Source organism: Schistocerca cancellata, chromosome 4, assembly GCF_023864275.1.
Source record: "Schistocerca cancellata isolate TAMUIC-IGC-003103 chromosome 4, iqSchCanc2.1, whole genome shotgun sequence".
NCBI lineage: Eukaryota > Metazoa > Arthropoda > Insecta > Orthoptera > Acrididae > Schistocerca > Schistocerca cancellata.
In genome coordinates, this window is record NC_064629.1 from 628962088 (window position 1) to 628981185 (window position 19098).

General features: G+C 39.8%; 1 protein-coding gene across 2 annotated transcripts in view; it reads right to left on the minus strand.

The window, feature by feature from the left end:
• LOC126184503 (tRNA (guanine(6)-N2)-methyltransferase THUMP3-like) overlaps nt 1-19098 on the minus strand; it is a 125267-nt gene that overhangs the window by 98762 nt on the left and 7407 nt on the right. The window lies entirely within an intron of this gene.

A 19098-nucleotide genomic window follows, 5' to 3' on the forward strand; every position in this document is an offset into this window, starting at 1 on the left:
CAGCAAATGGCATATTGTGATACAAGGGTGTGTTCTGGAACCTTCTCTGGGAAAGACACCCCCCCCCCCCCCCCACACACACACACACACAAAATAAAGTGAGGAGCTGTGCAGTTTTTGACAGGTTTATTTGGTCACTTTGTCAACTTGCAGAGATACACAGTCAATTCTAATGGGATAAGCAACAAGAAAGGAACTACACAGCACATGAAGAACTGTTTACAAATTTTTGAAATTCTAGCTTCACAGAGACCACTGTATTACACATAGCTTGGGTCTCATTAGAAATTAGTATGGCAACCTCTGTCTGGACAAATTCATCAACAGAACCTACATCATCAATAGAGCTTAGCATACTTACAAGTTCTGCAAAAGAAAAATCATGATACCACAACTTCATTATATACCCTACTCTAATCACTCCAGTCTTATCATTCTGGAATGAAAGTTTCACTCTGCAGCAAAGTGTGTGCTGATGTGAAACTTCCTGGCAGATTAAAACTGTGTGCCGGACCAATATTCGAACTCGAGATCTTTGTCTTTTGCGGGCAAGTGCTCCAGCAACTGAGCACCCAAGCATAACTCACGACCTGTCCTTACAGCTTTACTTCCACCAGTACCTCATCTACTGCCTTCCAAACTTCACAGACACTTTCCTGGCAAAAGTAGAGCTGTGAGGATGGGTCATGGGTCATGAGTCATGCTTGGATAGCACCATTGGTAAAGCGCTTAGCTGCAAAAGGCAAAGGTCCCGAGTTCGAGTCTCACTCTGGCACACAGTTTTAATTTGCCAGGAAGTTTCTTATCATTCTGGTTCATCTACCATATCTAGATAGGGCCCAATTAACAATGCATACTTTAAAGCTTCTGATGGTGCAGACTCTGAAAATCTGAAGAGCAGTTCTAATGAAAATAATTTGCTTTCAGTGTCTCATCCCTTTCCCATTGCAGTTTCTTCAACCTTTTTACTGAAGCAACCAGTCACAAGGAAACTGCCTTTCTTTGAATGTTTTCAGAGCCTTGTTAGTTTCTCTCACTTAATAAAATGGAACTCAAGTAATGCTTTACATGAGGGTGTTTTAAATCCTCTCTTTCATGTATATACAGTACCTTCCACCCAATAGTCACAGCATGTCACTGTCAGTTATTGAACTATGTACTGCTGGTACTACACGCAAGGAGTCAGAATCGTAGTTGAAAGCTGCAAAGAACAATTTCCTGTAGAGCTTATGACTATCTGTATTACATAACATAACCCATTTTGGCAATACTTTGTGTACATGTCAAACGTCAAGCCACACTTTTATCCAGAGCAGGCACTGAAGAGTATATCTTGAAATAACAGGGAGTATGTGCGATTTCTTCAGTTTTAGGAAGGCAAGAGCATCCCATCAAGCTTAGTGATGTTTCAGTTTACTTTACAGTAGACGAGACCTTTAATAGTGCCACTCACTGAAATCAAAATACAACACTGTGTCTACTAAAGGCCAATACCATAAACCAGCTACATTGTTTGACCTATGCTCAAGAGAGAAAAGACTAATAACGTGATGATCTACTTAGCAAATCTCTCTGAGGTTTAAGGTAACGGAAAAAATGCCAAAAGTGGTACAACTCCAGGAGGGTTCAAAAAAAATGAGGAGCTTCATAGTAATTGCATTCAACTTTCTACAGCAGCTGGTATAGACATCACACTGTCATTTTAATTGCATCTAAGCTGACTCTTGAGTAGACAGGAAACAACTCCACTCTCAGAAAGTAGCTCAAATAACTCACACACCGTTTGCATTGTGAGCAGCTCTCGCATTTAAATCCCATTCTAGCGACAATACCTTTGAAAATTTAGTCCATAGATGAAATGTTAAAGCTGATCAAACTGTACAAAGCAACAGAAATATTTTGGGATGTTCTCATTATAGGGACTAATTTTCATGGAAACAAGGGTAACTTTTGTGTTGTGGAGAGGAGATTCAAAGAAAACTTCATCATTAACAAATCAACCAAGACTAATTTGTATGAAGTTTCTAATTTCATGGTTTTCCTGTAACTGTGAAAATTACATCACATATTGCTTTGTGCCTTAAACAAACATTTGTTACCACAAAATGTTCAATTAGCTCATGAAAGTGGAAGCTGAGATGAAGAAAGTTAAAATATGGAGTACCTTTCAAGCCTAATAATGACATATACTCTTCTACTCCCTCGCAAACTGTGAGACTTCCAGCTGCAGAGTGGTTTGCATGCCTCAATGATCCAGACACCCATACCAACAAATAACCATATCAGATGGGTATTTGGGGAGAGAGCAGACTATTGTTTTGTTCCTGAAGATGTGCAGCAGCCTTTTCAGTAGTCGTAAGTGTAAAAGTCTGAATGACTAGCTGATATGGACTAGTAACATTAGCAGACATAGGCCTCCTATGATGGTACTGTGATATGCTTGTAAGTAAGAGGTAAGTAGAACTGTTACATTTCCTAAAGACACGCAGTTCTATTCTGTAAATCTGATAAGAGAAATGGATAGACTGAAGTTAGATATAATGAGCATTAGGACTAGTGAAATGCAATGCCAGGAAGAATAAGATTTCTGGTCAGGTGAGTACAAGGTTATCATTACAAAATTAAATAGGGGCAATAAAAGAGTAGGTCTAATAATGAACATGCTATTTGGGAGTATGAAGATAGAAATCATCCTCTGGCAGTGTTGATGTAGGTGATCTGTGAGTTCTCTAAATCAACTGAAGGGTAGTTCCTTTGAAAAATACAGAGCTATAATGTTACTTAAAATCCGTCTTGATTGCAAATTTTTTATTCATATGACCAGTTTAGGTTCATTCAGAACCATCTTCAGATCTGATATTTCAGTTACAGGAGTAACCCGTCCAAATCCAGCAACTTTCACATGCTACGTCACGTCATGATGTGATGTAGCATGTGAAAGTCACTGGATTTGGACAGGTTACTCCTGTAACTGAAATATCAGATCTGAAGATGGTTCTGAATGAACCGAAACCGGTCATATGAATAAAAAATTTGCAATCAAGACTGATTTTAAGTAACATTATAAAATCACTGAGTGCTGTTATCCCATAAGACATTATGTCTGTTTTTGCAAAATACAGAGCTCATTTCTTTTCCTGTCCTCATTCAATTCAGCCACTAAATTCTAATCTTCCTTCCTTTTTCTTCAGTTAAGGGAGCCAACCTCGGATGCACTGACAGTCCTTAGAGCTCCTAGTCACCCCATCGCCTCTGTTTTCTGATTATGTAATTTATTGACATAGTCACAGAGCCACAATAGCAAATGCTGGACCTATGTCCTTAACATTGGTTTGCTGCAGAATTCTTGTGCATATTCTAAGCTCGAATGCAATAAATTTCCTTGAGACAAAAAAGCTTCTGTCCACAAATCAGCATGGATTTAAAAAGTATCACCTGTGTGAAACTCAGCATACCATTTTCTCACATTACATTCTGTGAACTACAAATGAAGGGCAACAAGCAGATTTCACATTCCTAGACTTCCATGTATTATGGAGATACTTTGTAAGTTCATATGGGACTCCCTTCTTTTCATGACACACTATTGGCAAAATTTAGAGACCCAGTATTTGCAGCTGACTGCAGAACAATTCTACTGCTGCCAATGTACATCTCACATAAAGACTGCAAAGCCAAAACTAGAGCTAGTACAGAGGCACATAGACAGTTATATTCCCCACATTTGATTCAAGGGTGGAACTGAAAAGGGAACAGCTATTAGTGGTACAAGGTACCACTCTGCTAGCACTCTACAGTGACTTGCAGAATATGTATGTAGATGCAATTTCTCAATTTGTTAGTCTATCAGGCTTATGAAATTTTCATCTTGGCAGTGTGAGTTCCAACTTTCAAAGAAATCTGTAGTATTCTCTCTTGTCTATTCAACTGCAGAATGATCATTCCTCAGTTTTGACTGATACTATCACTAAGGCGACACTTGTGGCCAATTTTGTGACTGTAAGATGTAATACTTCTTGATGGCAAGTCTTACAACTACAAGAACTACCCACCATTCTACAGATGGAAGAATTTGTGAAAGTTAATAAAGTGTCTTCCTTTATCTTCAGTTAGAACGTATGACAGTTACTGTGACAAGTCATACAATCTATTCATCATAGGACATATTACAATTGTGAATTTCTATGCACTGAAGATGGGTGAGGGGTTGTGTCAACTGACTTTGGTACATTGTCCTATAAGTATCTTTCAAAAAATTTACAAATGGTGAACAGGGACATGCTGCAGCTAGGCTACCTATACAAATGTTCTTGCTCAATTAACTAGTTCTTGTTCTATACACAGCAAAATCTATTTTTCTTCTTCTTCTTTTTCTTTCCTAGCAAATGAACAGACAGAAAATGACAGCAGCTTCTACACTCCTGGAAATTGAAATAAGAACACCGTGAATTCATTGTCCCAGGAAGGGGGAAACTTTATTGACACATTCCTGGGGTCAGATACATCACATGATCACACTGACAGAACCACAGGCACATAGACACAGGCAACAGAGCATGCACAATGTCGGCACTAGTACAGTGTATATCCACCTTTCGCAGCAATGCAGGCTGCTATTCTCCCATGGAGATGATCGTAGAGATGCTGGATGTAGTCCTGTGGAACGGCTTGCCATGCCATTTCCACCTGGCGCCTCAGTTGGACCAGCGTTCGTGCTGGACGTGCAGACCGCGTGAGACGACGCTTCATCCAGTCCCAAACATGCTCAATGGGGGACAGATCCAGAGATCTTGCTGGCCAGGGTAGTTGACTTACACCTTCTAGAGCACGTTGGGTGGCATGGGATACATGCGGACGTGCATTGTCCTGTTGGAACAGCAAGTTCCCTTGCCGGTCTAGGAATGGTAGAACGATGGGTTCGATGACGGTTTGGATGTACCGTGCACTATTCAGTGTCCCCTCGACGATCACCAGTGGTGTACGGCCAGTGTAGGAGATCACTCCCCACACCATGATGCCGGGTGTTGGCCCTGTGTGCCTCGGTCGTATGCAGTCCTGATTGTGGCGCTCACCTGCACGGCGCCAAACACGCATACGACCATCATTGGCACCAAGGCAGAAGCGACTCTCATCGCTGAAGACGACACGTCTCCATTCGTCCCTCCATTCACGCCTGTCGCGACACCACTGGAGGCGGGCTGCACGATGTTGGGGCGTGAGCGGAAGACGGCCTAACGGTGTGCGGGACCGTAGCCCAGCTTCATGGAGACGGTTGTGAATGGTCCTCGCCGATACCCCAGGAGCAACAGTGTCCCTAATTTGCTGGGAAGTGGCGGTGCGGTCCCCTACGGCACTGCATAGGATCCTACGGTCTTGGCGTGCATCACTGCGTCGCTGCAGTCCGGTCCCAGGTTGACGGGCACGTGCACCTTCCGCCGACCACTGGCGACAACATCGATGTACTGTGGAGACCTCACGCCCCACGTGTTGAGCAATTCGGCGGTACGTCCACCCGGCCTCCCGCATGCCCACTATACGCCCTCGCTCAAAGTCCGTCAACTGCACATACGGTTCACGTCCACGCTGTCGCGGCATGCTACCAGTGTTAAAGACTGCGATGGAGCTCCGTATGCCATGGCAAACTGGCTGACACTGACGGCGGCGGTGCACAAATGCTGCGCAGCTAGCGCCATTCGATGGCCAACACCGCGGTTCCTGGTGTGTCCACTGTGCCGTGCGTGTCGTCATTGCTTGTACAGCCCTCTCGCAGTGTCCGGAGCAAGTATGGTGGGTCTGACACACCAGTGTCAATGTGTTCTTTTTTCCATTTCCAGGAGTGTATTTAGAGAAATGCTCCATCTCTCTTAATTTTCTCCATTTCTACACAACAAGCTACTATGTTGCATTTCGTAGTGGTTAAACTGACCTGATCTGTACGGTAGACCATATTTCAATTTGATCACTGTCTTTCTACACAACAAACTACTATGTTGCAGTTTTGAAAGAAAGCACATCTGTAATTTACAGTTATTAGTTCAAACTGCTGCCAAAGGTACAGTGCTGGCAGTGCTTCTACACTAGGAATACAATCAGTCTCAGAACTTTTTGGATGGAAGGTATTCTGATGCCAAGTTGCTTTAAACCAATTTGTGTATTTCCCATCAGTAATACTTTTCTCTACAACATCTTTTCAGCTTTTGCATGAACGAGTGCTTTTGATCCAGGAAAATGGTTGTACATACGTCCAGAGTTCCTTAGACTACACTGATGTAGTTCTGCTGGGATTTGATTGTGGGGCAGACAGAGGACTCCATATGTATCATCCCTTACAGGAATGCAACTTTCTGTTGACCCATAACAATCCATCATTCACTTTTTTCTTATAAGCTAGAACCAGAACAACCATGTTTCCTATAGATATTCATGATGAGCACACCATGAAAAAAATAGTCACCCATAGGAGGCAGCACATTAATAGCACGAAACACCAGCTTTAGTCTTGATAATGGCCACAATTTGGCAAGGAAGAGAGTACAATAGTTTTTTTGTGTGTAGCATATCAACCTGAAGCCGCTCACTGATTATTAGAACTTGCAGAGCTACCAAATTATGGGGACACTGGTACACTGCACCCACTGTTCCAAATCATCACAGACATTTTCTGTGGGATAAAGATCGGGTTATTTAACAGGCCAGTCAAAATTGTCACAGAGTGCCTGAGTGTTTGTCAAACCAGAAACATATGCATGCATCCTTGTGAGCATTAATGTTATCATCTTGGAGACATGAGTGTTCACAGCAAACACATCATGAAGATGTCACAGAAAGTGCAACACTTGGTCACCGATAATATGCAAATAAATGTCCTGGTTCATGCTGATGGTAGCCTAAATGAGTGGGCCAGAGTCGTGATATGAAACAAAACCCCAAAACATCATATAACCACTTCTGGCCTGAACTGCATGCTGCACATACACACCATGGGTTAAACACATCATTGGGCCATAGTACTACTTCATGCCTCACTGCATATGAAAAGAGGCAAAATTGTGGCTCATCAGACCATGCCATATGTCACCTGTCAGCTACTGTTAAGTTTCTTTTTTTATTTGGCCCAATGAAGATATGTAGCTTTATGTGGTGCTGTGAGCAATGTCCTTTTACGAGGCACCTTATTCCAAATGTCAATCGCATGAAGTTCCCTCTGCAGTGAACTCTTAGAAACCAACTGAGGTGGACCTGCATACACTGGCAGCTGCAATTCCTGCCAGCTCTGAAACTGTTTGTTATTGGCAAGGCATGACATTCTTCTCTGTACCCTGTCAGTCAGGACACTTTTATGAACACTGTTGTTATGCCATGTTATGCGTCTGTGAGTAGTGCACCATTGCATGTACACACACGGGAAAGTCCACACTGACGCACCACAATAAATCAGTCATTTTCATTCATGCTGTGTTCACAAACGCATCCAAACACAACTCCTTTCTGATATTCTGTCACTCCTCCAAATTGATCCATCTTACTGTGATGATTCCATACAACTGGCCTGCATATGCTCATCACTTCACTGCCACAAGTTATGTAAGAGATGGGGAGGGGGAGCGGGATGTCACATGACCATCTTGTATTAGTTCTACACCACCTATAGCACCCCAAAGTAACCAATGTACTCTTTTTAAGGGGTGGGGACTAATATTGTGTCCAGAGAGCTGATTATTACCAATACAATATATTTCTCTTGTCTTATCACAAAACAAAATGACGCATCAGGTAAGGTACTTGTGTCCTTGCAGTCTTTCATGGTGGCAAGGTTCAATAAAATCTTCTCAGTTTACATGTCATATCATTTCAAATAAAACACTTGAGTGTACGACAGCTGTCTCCGTCATCATCATCAGGAATTGAAATCACTGACTGCTGGGGCTGGCACAGTGTTTTTCTTATATAGATGTAACGGCAGCATCTAGAGCCTTCCAGAGAGGGCTGGAGTGGTGCCCATACAGAAGGAAAATTGGATAGCTCCTAGCAGCTCTGTCCCGCTGTGGCACCAAGTGATTCCACATGGTGCGAGCGGCCAGTGTCATGTTTGAAACTGCCGCTCCTGAATCTCTACTAGCACTAGTCTACATCTTTGCTTTCGCTCAATGCCCAAAGCCTATCCCCATGCTCTACTGATGTTGTAAGCAAAATACTCATTCTTTCAAATTTGTTTTTATGTGCAGTTTCTAGGCAATGTTCCACCACGGTCAACTTTTCAAGTTACCTTTGTTTGATGTGTCGTGAATGCTCTGCACAATGCTCGGCAACAGTGTGAATGGTTTGGCCTATGTACATACTACAGTATTCACAGGGGACACCATACACACCAGGAACTCTAAGACCTATGTTGTCTTTAATGAGGTGTAACGTATCTCTTATCTTGGAGGTGTGCTGGAACACTGGTCTCAGTCCATGATTATTCAGCATGACCTTATCTTGCTACTAGTTGTTCCACAGTGTGGAAGGAATGCAGCTGTCTTGGCCTCTTCCACTGATTCATGAGGTGCCTTTGGTCGGTGGCACTTGAAAGCTTTAGCAGTTTCTTCCTTACTATAATCATTTTCTCTCAACACGGGCTTCAAATGCTGAAATTCACACTCTAAATGGACATCGCCAGATATAATATTTGCCCTGTGTACTAATGTGTTCAGTGCTGCTTTCTTGTGTACAGGTTGGTGAAATCTGTTGGTGTTTAAGTACCCTTCAGTGAGCGTAGATTTTCTGTACACCAAATGACCAAACTGGGACAGATGCTTGTCATCCCTTTCCATAAAATTAATGTTGGACATTTTGGTGCAACAGTTTTCACCTGAGATCGTAAAGCTGTCCCGCCGTGCCTTAATGACAATGTACTTCATGTACCTTAATGACTATTATGAGATGACATATGGCACAGCCATGGAATCCCCACTGTCTATGGTGATCGCAATCTTTTCATGGAGCAGTTTGAGGAGCAAGCTCTGAATTCTGCAAGGTTGCGACCATCTTGTTTCCTTTGATATGTTGGTGCCACCTTCTTGATATGGCCTCATGGTGAAAATACACAGCAGCATTTCATCAACCACATGAACGGTGTCCATCCCAACATTAAATTTATTGTCAAATTGGAGAGGGATAGCAGGCTTCTGTTCTTGAATGTTTTAGTTCAATGGCAGGCAGGAGGATAGCTTGGTCATTCAATGTACAGGAAATCTATGCACACTGACCAGTACTTAAAGTGTTAAGCACAGTTTGATGGTACTGCTGACCTCATGTGATAAAAAGTTTATTTCTATTAACACCATTAGTGACCTTATTATGCTATTTTGGGGCACATCTGAAGTTACTTTTGATTCTGTTGAACATTCACCACTGAAAATAGTATGTTAGGTTTCACTACTCAAAAAATTCTTTGAGACAATCACATATCTCTGAAAATATTTCAGGCAATTTTATGTTGCCAGTTACTCGACAATGTGGTACGGTGTCTGACACTTTGGAAATCTAGGTTAGATGTATTCTCCCTTTTCATCTGCATCTATTATTTGCAACAAATAATGTGTGAACAACATGAGCTCTGGTTCACACAAGTGGTTTTTCCTGAACTTACATTGAATTTTTGTAACAAACATCCCAGCATTTGCCTTATGTGAAACCAAGGAAAACATAAAACTGGCTGGCCAGATGGAAATTGAACTCCATTCGTCCTGAATGCCAGTCCTTCCTGTGCAGTGTCTTAATCACTACAATCAGCTGTAAGGACTATCACACTACAGTATATCTGTCCCTTGTTTTTGTTACAGTACATCTGTCCCTTGTTTTTGGCTTGATAGAATATTAAACAAAAAAACAAATGAGGATGATTAGAGTTTAACATCATGTTGACAATGAATTCGTTAGAGATGGTACATGCTCAAACTGTTTCAAGGATGGTAAAAAAAAAAAATCCTTTCAAAGGAATCATCTTGGCACTTGCCTGGAGCAATTTAGGGAAATCATGGCAAACCTAAATCTGGACAACTAGATGTGGATTTGAACCACTGTCCTCCTGAATTCAAGACGAGCGTGCTAACCACCGCGCCACCTTGCTCAGTATTATTATAGACAAAGTGAGGGTAAGTAAATATTCAATATAGTTGTTATTTTCTATTCGTACAGCACTCTTTGGAAATAAATTTGCCATGACTCACATAAATGTGCCTCCTTGAAGTGTTAGTACTGAAGCTCAGTCAAAGGCACTTTGCTGAACAGAGATGAATCAGGCTATCACTAGCTGGTAATAAACTAGCCAATGCCAACTTCTTCTAGAGCTAACTGAATACTTGACTGCCAAATAAAGGTACTGACAGGAGACTGTGTGATCTGTGGCATGTTATCTGATTGTGTTGATCCAAGGTTCTGAATTCAGAAGCATCTGAGCTTGGGCTGTAACTTCAGTGAGCACAGCTCAGTCAAGGTTTAGCACTTTTGATATGCCTTATTAAAGTATTTGGTCACTGCTAGGGAAATGTATCATGGGTATGATTGTGGGAGGTCTTACCGACACATGTGACTTCCTGAATTGTTGGTATTAAAGCCTACATGAAAAAACATGAAGTAGTGGCCTAAGGTAACTTGGGCAATGGTTTTAGGCCCCAAGGCATGCTCAGCTACTTCTACACTCACGCTTTGCTACACAAAGTTGCTAAATAGATATAGAATGGACCACACAAAGCTAGTGAAGTTGGAAGAGAAATGAAATAATTTCAAATGGGGTTATCAGAAGAATCACAGAAAATGCAGACCAAACAGAATTAAAATGAAGACATATGTTTTATTACAGAGGAACAATGCATACAGGAAATTTAAATGCAGACTTCATTGTGAACAAGAAAATTAAAAACAATATAACACATAGTGAAGGCATTCCTGAAAAAACAGAGAGACTTGTCAAAAAAATACAAAATACATTCTATGGAAATCATTCACTCAAATATATCTATGTGCTCAATTCTACGGAGGAGGCAGAATATCCCCAAAACAAGTTACAGAAGCTACAAGATGAAAGCAAATTCCAGTATGGCAATGGGATATCCTACCATGAAAGTACAACAAATCATAAACAACAATTCTTCAGAGGGAAACTTCAGTTATGACATCATAAATGACAGAGACCATACACAGTAAATAATTTGGGTATAAAGGAGAATTCACTAAATAGTAGAAGCACTGACTCGCTGAAAGGTAGACAAAAAAGAATAACTTTTGGATGAATCCTTTAAAGAGATAGCACTCTCTCTCTCTCTCTCTCGAACCTGCATGAATCCCTCCCCTCACACACACTTTTTTCCTTCTGCTTGACCTGGCAGTATGGTGACAGTCTCACAAAGGCCTTCACAGGCATGCACTATCCCCACAAAAACAGTTGCAAAGGAGCTTTCGCATCACTGAATATAATCCTGAACTGGAGCAACTGAGGCATATCTTACACCAGGGCTTCAACTACGTATCATCACATCCAGAAATAATGCAATGATCCTTTCTACCTCTACTAAAGCAGTATTACACTGCTCACCCAATCTACGTAACATCCTGGTCGACCCCAAAGCTACTCCCAGTCAGAAGCCCTTGCCACAGGTACATATCCCATGCAAGTCTTGCCCAATTCACCCACCTGGCACATCCTACACTAGTCCTGCGACAGGCCTATCCTATCCCATCAGAGGCAGAGCCACTTGCAAAAGCTGTTACTTCATCAGAGTTGCCATAAGTTTCCCCAAGTGAAATTCCTTGATATTTCCCTGATTTCCAGGCTAGTCTTAGCATTTTTCCCTGACAAATTTTAAAATCTCAAGAGTAAGTTAAGACATAAAGTTGACACACTGTCTTTGCAGCTACTGTACAAGAAACAATAGTGCAAACAAGGAAATATCTAAACAAAATTTGCAAGCATATGGCATTTCCTGATGTGAGCAAATATCTTAAGTAACATCGACATCTTTTGTGATGAAATGTTTTTAGATGGAGAAAGCAAGCCAAATGGTATATGTGTTTCATTAAGACCACTGATGTTATTTTATTTGAATATAATGAAACACATTTGGTTACAAAAACGCATTTCCTTGGAATCACAAGACGGATTTAATATACCTTCACTGAGTCCAGAAACAACCTCAGAAAAAAGTAGGCCTCTTGAAAGAAGTTTATACGGTGGGAATGAATTGTGTTAACCAACACTATAGGTGACCGCCAATAAAATTTGGTTCTACTATGTTTGTTACTGTCGGTTATTACCCACTGTGTTATGTCTATTATTTTACAGGTATTTTGTGATTTTTCTTTTGAGAAATATTTGAGCATACAGCATACAAACTGCCAGCAACTGACACAATTTTCTTCTTCTTACCATCCATATAAAGCATACAAACTGCTAGCAACTGACACAATTTTCTTCTTCTTACCATCCATACTTTCTAACACATAAACTACTTTTTAATTGCCAATATGTACTAGAACAAATAAAATGCCACACTGTACAACGTACTTGCGGTGAGATTGTTGCAATTCCTGAAATCCATAGCCTATGGCCTCTGGCCTGCTGAGGAGCACTGCAGCACTGGGTCCATGGATAAACCATGAAAATCCACTGCATTACACTACACACAAACTGACCCGGCCTGTGGGCAGATCGTGAGATGAGATCTGACGGGCAGGGCCTGCACATTCGTGGGAACCAAATGGCTTTAGATCAGCAGGCCCAATCCATTACAACACCTGCAGAAACGGCCTGCGGTTCTGGCCTGTTGTGGGATTCCACTCATGTGACCAGCTATTCATGAACTACAGACAGCATGTTGATGAAATGAAACCACGGTGATCTATCCATGCAACAGATAACTTGTCCAAATACTCTGAGAATCAATACGGAAAACAGGTAGCAACTCAATATAAAAATGATTGCTGAGCTGCAAACAGACATGTAGAAAAGACAATCACATTCTCGCAACTAAATTTTTAGCCACAGCTTTTATAAGACAATGAGAGCACACATACATTCACACAATAACTCACACACAACTCATGCACACATGATTGCTGTCTCCAGCCACGGCATCTACAGTGTCAGAATCGGATCCACATGAGCCACTCCTCATTCCTCCCTGCCTCTCACTGGCAGCTGCTAGGCTAGTGGCAAGAAGTGGTGGCAGCTGATGGGAGTGGTAGGAAGGGGAGAAACAGTAGTAATGAGGAAGGAGGGAAGCGGCGCATGGAACTCAGCTGCATCCAGCCAGCGACGATGCGAGACACTTCAGTAAACAAACCATTTCATGTACTGAGACAAAAATGAGATTTTTCCAGTGTTTTTCTTTTTTCTTTTTTTTTCAAATTTCCCTGACATTCTCCCGATTCCCCTGAAATGTTTGAAATTCCCTGATTTCCAGAACCTGTAGTAAACCTGTTCATAAACCAGCTCTGTTGCAATTTCTCAACAGAATGAATGGCCGCTGCTATATTGTGGCCAAGAGCAGAGTTGACCACCTAGTGGCAGAACATGCTGCTGTACACAACATGCTCAAGTTTAATGACTGCTTCACAACCAATGTGTGTCATCTGGATTCTTACCCACAGAACTAGGTTCTGAACTACACACATGGGAGTTATCCTTGCAACACATCCTTCATTCCTATAATACTCCTATAAATCTCCACTAACCGACTGCACCCATGTCCTCAATCCAACAATCACCCTCTCTTCTGTTCTGTCACCCACTCCCAATCCACACCACCATGTATTATAATAATAATAATAATAATAACCATCATCATCATGCACCACACACACACACACACACACACACAGCAACTCCCGCGCCCTGTGTTTCATTCCTATTCTGTACCCCTGCTGCCTCTCTCCTATTTTCCTATCCTACACACCTGCTGCTTCCCTCCTAGCTGTAGCAGAATTCACTGAATATGACATGTATGTCTATAATATGTTCTTCAAGAACACAATAAATACAAAATGGACTTGGAAAATGAACCAATGGAACTAAAAATAACATAACCTATATCTTACCAAAGAATTAAAAAAATTTACAAGATATCATGGTCCTACATAATTTCTAGAGGAAAAACACATACAAACTTAGAAAGGAATAGAGTCATGAGGCAGGAATCAAAAAATGAAAATTATGAGAATTTCGGTAATAACATAACAGGGAAGTACACTAAATTAAATCAAACAATAACTCCAGTATCTTAGAAAATTAGGATTCTACAGACTTAAGAGATTAGGGGCAATTATTTAACAACAGTACTTGTGTTTATAGTATAAAATGTTGCAAGAATGAAGGGAGCAAAAGAATTTCAAATGGATCAAGACAGCTACCGATGATAATGTACGAGTTTCAAGCAAACCATAGTACGAATGTAATAGAAAATGTTGAATTAAACAGAACTATTCAGAAATGTCTTCAAGAGGATTTGAGAAGGTACATTGAAAATACAATTTGGAAACAATAAGTGTAAAAAAAAAAACTTTTGTTGGGTGCACGCCATATTTCATCAGTTAAGAAGGCAGATGGTACACTAACAACAGAGAGAAAAATGTCCAAACACACAAAGATTTCTTGCAATGTTTATACAGCTGAAGAGATGAACAAGAAACACAAACAGATGACTGTGAAAATAATGACATTCTAGAAGAAATGCCAAATGAAGGGTATAATAAAGTAATTCAAGATATAATAAAGAAAAAAGGTGTTTTAATAGTAATGGTTAAAGCTGGAGCACAAAATAATAAAGGAAACTGCAATACTGTTTACAGAATGTTTGCTAAAGAAGACATTTCCTCAAAACCAGGGCAGTGCTGCAATTTTTCTACTTCATAAGAAAAGAAACAGGCAAGACAAGTAATAATAGAACTGTCAGCTTACTCTCTGTGATGTGCAAGATAGTCACTACAACTATCACCAATAGCATTGAAAACACATTGGATTTTAATCACATAAATGACGGGACTGGTTTCAGAAGTAGATACAGCATGATGAGCCATTGGCAAGTAGTGAATGGAACAACAAAGAAAAGCAACAAGTACAAACTGCCACTTTGTCTTGGATTATTAAAAATTGAGAGCTGCGAGTCAATGTCCCTGAAATCTGTACTTACAGACTTTGCAAAAGGATTCAAGCTCTATCAAGGATATTCAACAATATTAGACCTCTTTGTGATAGTGAAACATTCATAATTGTAAGAAGATTCTGGGTCAGATATTCTACATCAGCAATCCTAATGGAAGTTTTCAAATTACTAAACAGTGAAAACAAAGAAGGAATGTGTGTTAACCACCTTCCTTCTATATTTTGTGGAGATAGTGCCCCACAGCTTATACATATTTAAAACAAGTGATAGTTTAGAATCAAGAGCAGATAATCACCACATAAATTGTTTGTATTATGACCAATTTCAGTTCTCAGACCATTGTCATCACGTATCGTAAGAAATTTAAAATATCTTATTTGGTGGTATAAAACCTATGGCGTCAATAAAGTAATACCTGGAAACATTTTAACGTATCTTAATAGAACAAAAATTGAAACTTGAGTAGAAAACCACCATGTTGATGTAGCATGTTATACCATTAAAGAATGGGAGTGAAGGAATATCTTACAAAATGGAGGCAAGAGCTAAGGTATGATTAAAATAACAGGGTAACTAGAAAAGAATTGTGTGCATGATACAAAGAGATGAGAGGAGAAGAAGAAATGACTCACGAGAGACCACACGAAACTTACAATTTCATTCTTGCAGGAGCCCCGTAATATCTGCTAATGCAGTTATGCAAATTTCTTCTTTTGGTAACTTCAGCTCACAGCAACACTGAATTTTTGAGCTTAACACCTTGAGAGCTACTAAATAAAATGTTCTGCACAACTGGGAATGGAAATAAATGAAAACTAAACTGAATAGCTAGCTGGGGGCTCAAACTGCCATTCTTCCAAATGTGAGTACATTACATTAAGTGTATCAACTCACTTGGTTCATGTTCAGTAATGCAGAATTTGATATTGAGGATTAAAGTTCCACATTTGTGCAAATGATAAATTGAAGTTTAATGCTGCAATTCAATACCTAATGAAAAACGTACAATTAAGACTTCATCATAATATCACAAACATTTATAGAAAATCTGAGATGGCTGGATCAAATTCTGGAGGCTGTAGGAAATAATAGAATAGTATTGTCACCAGATGAAGTTAAGTCCTGTGCCAAGAAAGTGAAATGCTATGGATTGCAGTCCCACTTAGTTTGACTCATGAGTAAGAAATACCTTTCCACAAAGTGAATGAAATTTTCCAGATAGCTGTGTTGTAAGGAGTTTATACTGAGGGACCTCCAGGAAGAGAGAAAGATTGTTACCACATTAGGCAAATTTCTGGGATGCTACACAAAAGATCTAAACTTTCATCTTGGTAAGTACAACATGAGAGTGCTGATACCTGACAGGGAGAACTGAACGTAGTTGGTGTTGAATCTGGAGGAGACAACCCACACAGGACTAAATGGAGAAATTGCAGTGCAATACAAAACTTGTGACAAGAGTACACAACTTGTACCTGTACAAGTTAATTGTAAGAGCAATGCCTATGAAAAACAATGTACTGTGTTTGAATCCCCGTCTGGACAGGATGGTCACCATTAACCCGACCATCCCCCCCCCCCCCCCCCCCAAAAAAAAAAAAAAAAAGCACAAATAAAAAAAAACACTTGTCAACAGCAAAAACCAATGACATTTAATTACAAAAACTTAATTAATATACAAAATAATAGGTAACCTTACACAAAAGAGCCATCATATTTATTGAGGGCAACTATTTACTGTCAGAAAACTTTATTTTATTATATAGTGTTTTAACTTTTCTTGCACTTTAATCTAGAATCATAGTGACTGTAAAGTAAAGTTTATAAGGAGCAATCAAAAAGTTTCCATTTGAGGGTGTTGCTGCAGCATATATGGAACATGGCACAACTCCGATACGAGTACATAAGCACTGACTTGCAGGCATTGGAATAGTGTGGGATCTGTATCTTTCTGATGTGCATGTGCTAAATGCAAAAACGTAAAGTACAGCAATTTTATCACCAAATGCATATAAACAGGACCCACCCACTGTTATTCTTTTCTTGGCTGCCAAAGGACAAATAATGGCAGACACCTGTCAGAGAATGAAGACTGTGTAAGGGAGCAGCATGTCTGTCGGAAACCACAGTTATGGAATGGAGCCCCAAGTTCTATGCCAGTTGCAATTCAACACATAATGCAGGTCAATCTGGGTGGCCAGTCTCATCCATTATGGACAACAATGTAAGTGTGAGACAGTCAAGCATCCGCCCCATGCAATTATCGTGCTTTCAGTCCCTTAATAAAGGCCTTGAAGTGTCAATGAGGATGTCAAGCAGGCAGTTACAGACTTCTTCACACAGCAGAACATGGGTGTTTTGTCATACAGGTGATTTGCCAAATAGGGAGATTATGACCCCATGGGGGTAACACTGACCCTATGGCCATATTCACCCTTTTCTTTTCATTTCTGGATAAACTTATACATCTTCTTGCAAATAAAAAGTATTATATAATACAGTGGAACCAATGATTTGAATTCACATATCTTAAAACAAAATTTAAAAAAAAATCATAGTTCAAAATTTTTTAAGCATTTCCTACATATCTACTTCCGAAATCAATTGGTAAAAACTTTCTTGGCCCAGAAGAAATGATTCATCCTATCATCAGGTTCTTATATGTTCAAATTCACACATTTTAATGAAGTTGTCTCACCTTGTTGATAGTACAAACAATTTTAACAATTAATAATTCATATTTCTTTAAAAAAGAGTAACATTTACCTCCTAACTTTTTTCCTTCAGGGGTAAAATTAACATCCAAAATACCATCACTGAATTTCCATTAATCCACATGTAACTGCCTAAATATGGTGTAAAACAAAAGTGCAGTTTATAATCAGTGTTTGCAAAATATGATTGGGGCAACCATGAATTTAAATTCAAAGATAGTCTGTTGTTTCAAATTTTCTGTTTATTGCACAAGTTTTAGATTGAGATTCATGTTCTGTTTTAACTTTCAAGAATGGACACAATTCACTACAACTTTAGTGCTCAGTGAAATTAAAGAATAAAGCGTCAGTTTGAACACACAGTAAAGCCATAACTACATTAAAAACTGAACTGCAATGCCTAGAACTTAGTAAAGGTACTTAGATGTCTATAAGGAAACATTGGAAGAATTGAGTGATCGTCTAAATTAACAAGAGGCTGTGCTCTAAACTCCCAGGGGAATAGGACGTGGACAAGAAAAATAAAGCTCTAGCTTAATCTTTGGTTTCTTATTTAAAGTATCCATTCTTCTTTTCAAGAAGAAAAAAATAGCCTTTCAAATACAAAAAGAAAGAATAGCTGTTCACACACTGAATATTGGCCCAAAATCATTCAAAAGGTCATCAAATGAAAACATATCTGCACTACATAAAAAGTTCAAACTGTCTGCAGGTACAAATGATATAAGCTATCCTCAGCCTAGTTGTTTCAAGTCATCCACAGCTAGCGAAGAAGTCTCAAAGGCCAACAAAAATCTTTTCCTAAAGTGTGATAATTTTTCATCGGAAGATGAGCTTGATGTAATGAAACTGCCAGAAGCTCTGGAAACTGATGAACGTAATTTTGATCCTTCAGATGATACTGTCGTTGAAGATTTGCTGCTCACTAAATGTGAGTGTCAAGGTTTCTTGTCTTCTTTTTTCTTCCTCTCAAAATGAAATTTGTTAAGGTGAAAGTAGTTGGGGGAAAAAGGGGAAAGCAAATTTTTCATTATGTTTGTATTATTCAAAAAGTTGCAACAAAGGAAAAGGCAGTTTTACTCCACTGACTCAATGAAAACTACATTTGATCCAAATGAACATGATATTTTCACTGTCCCATTCAGTCGCGTGATTGGCAAGCTGCCTCCAACACAGCTATAGGCTGATGGGCATAGAATTCTGCATAAATTTCCAGCAAGAATTTTAGGAAAAGAAGTTTAATG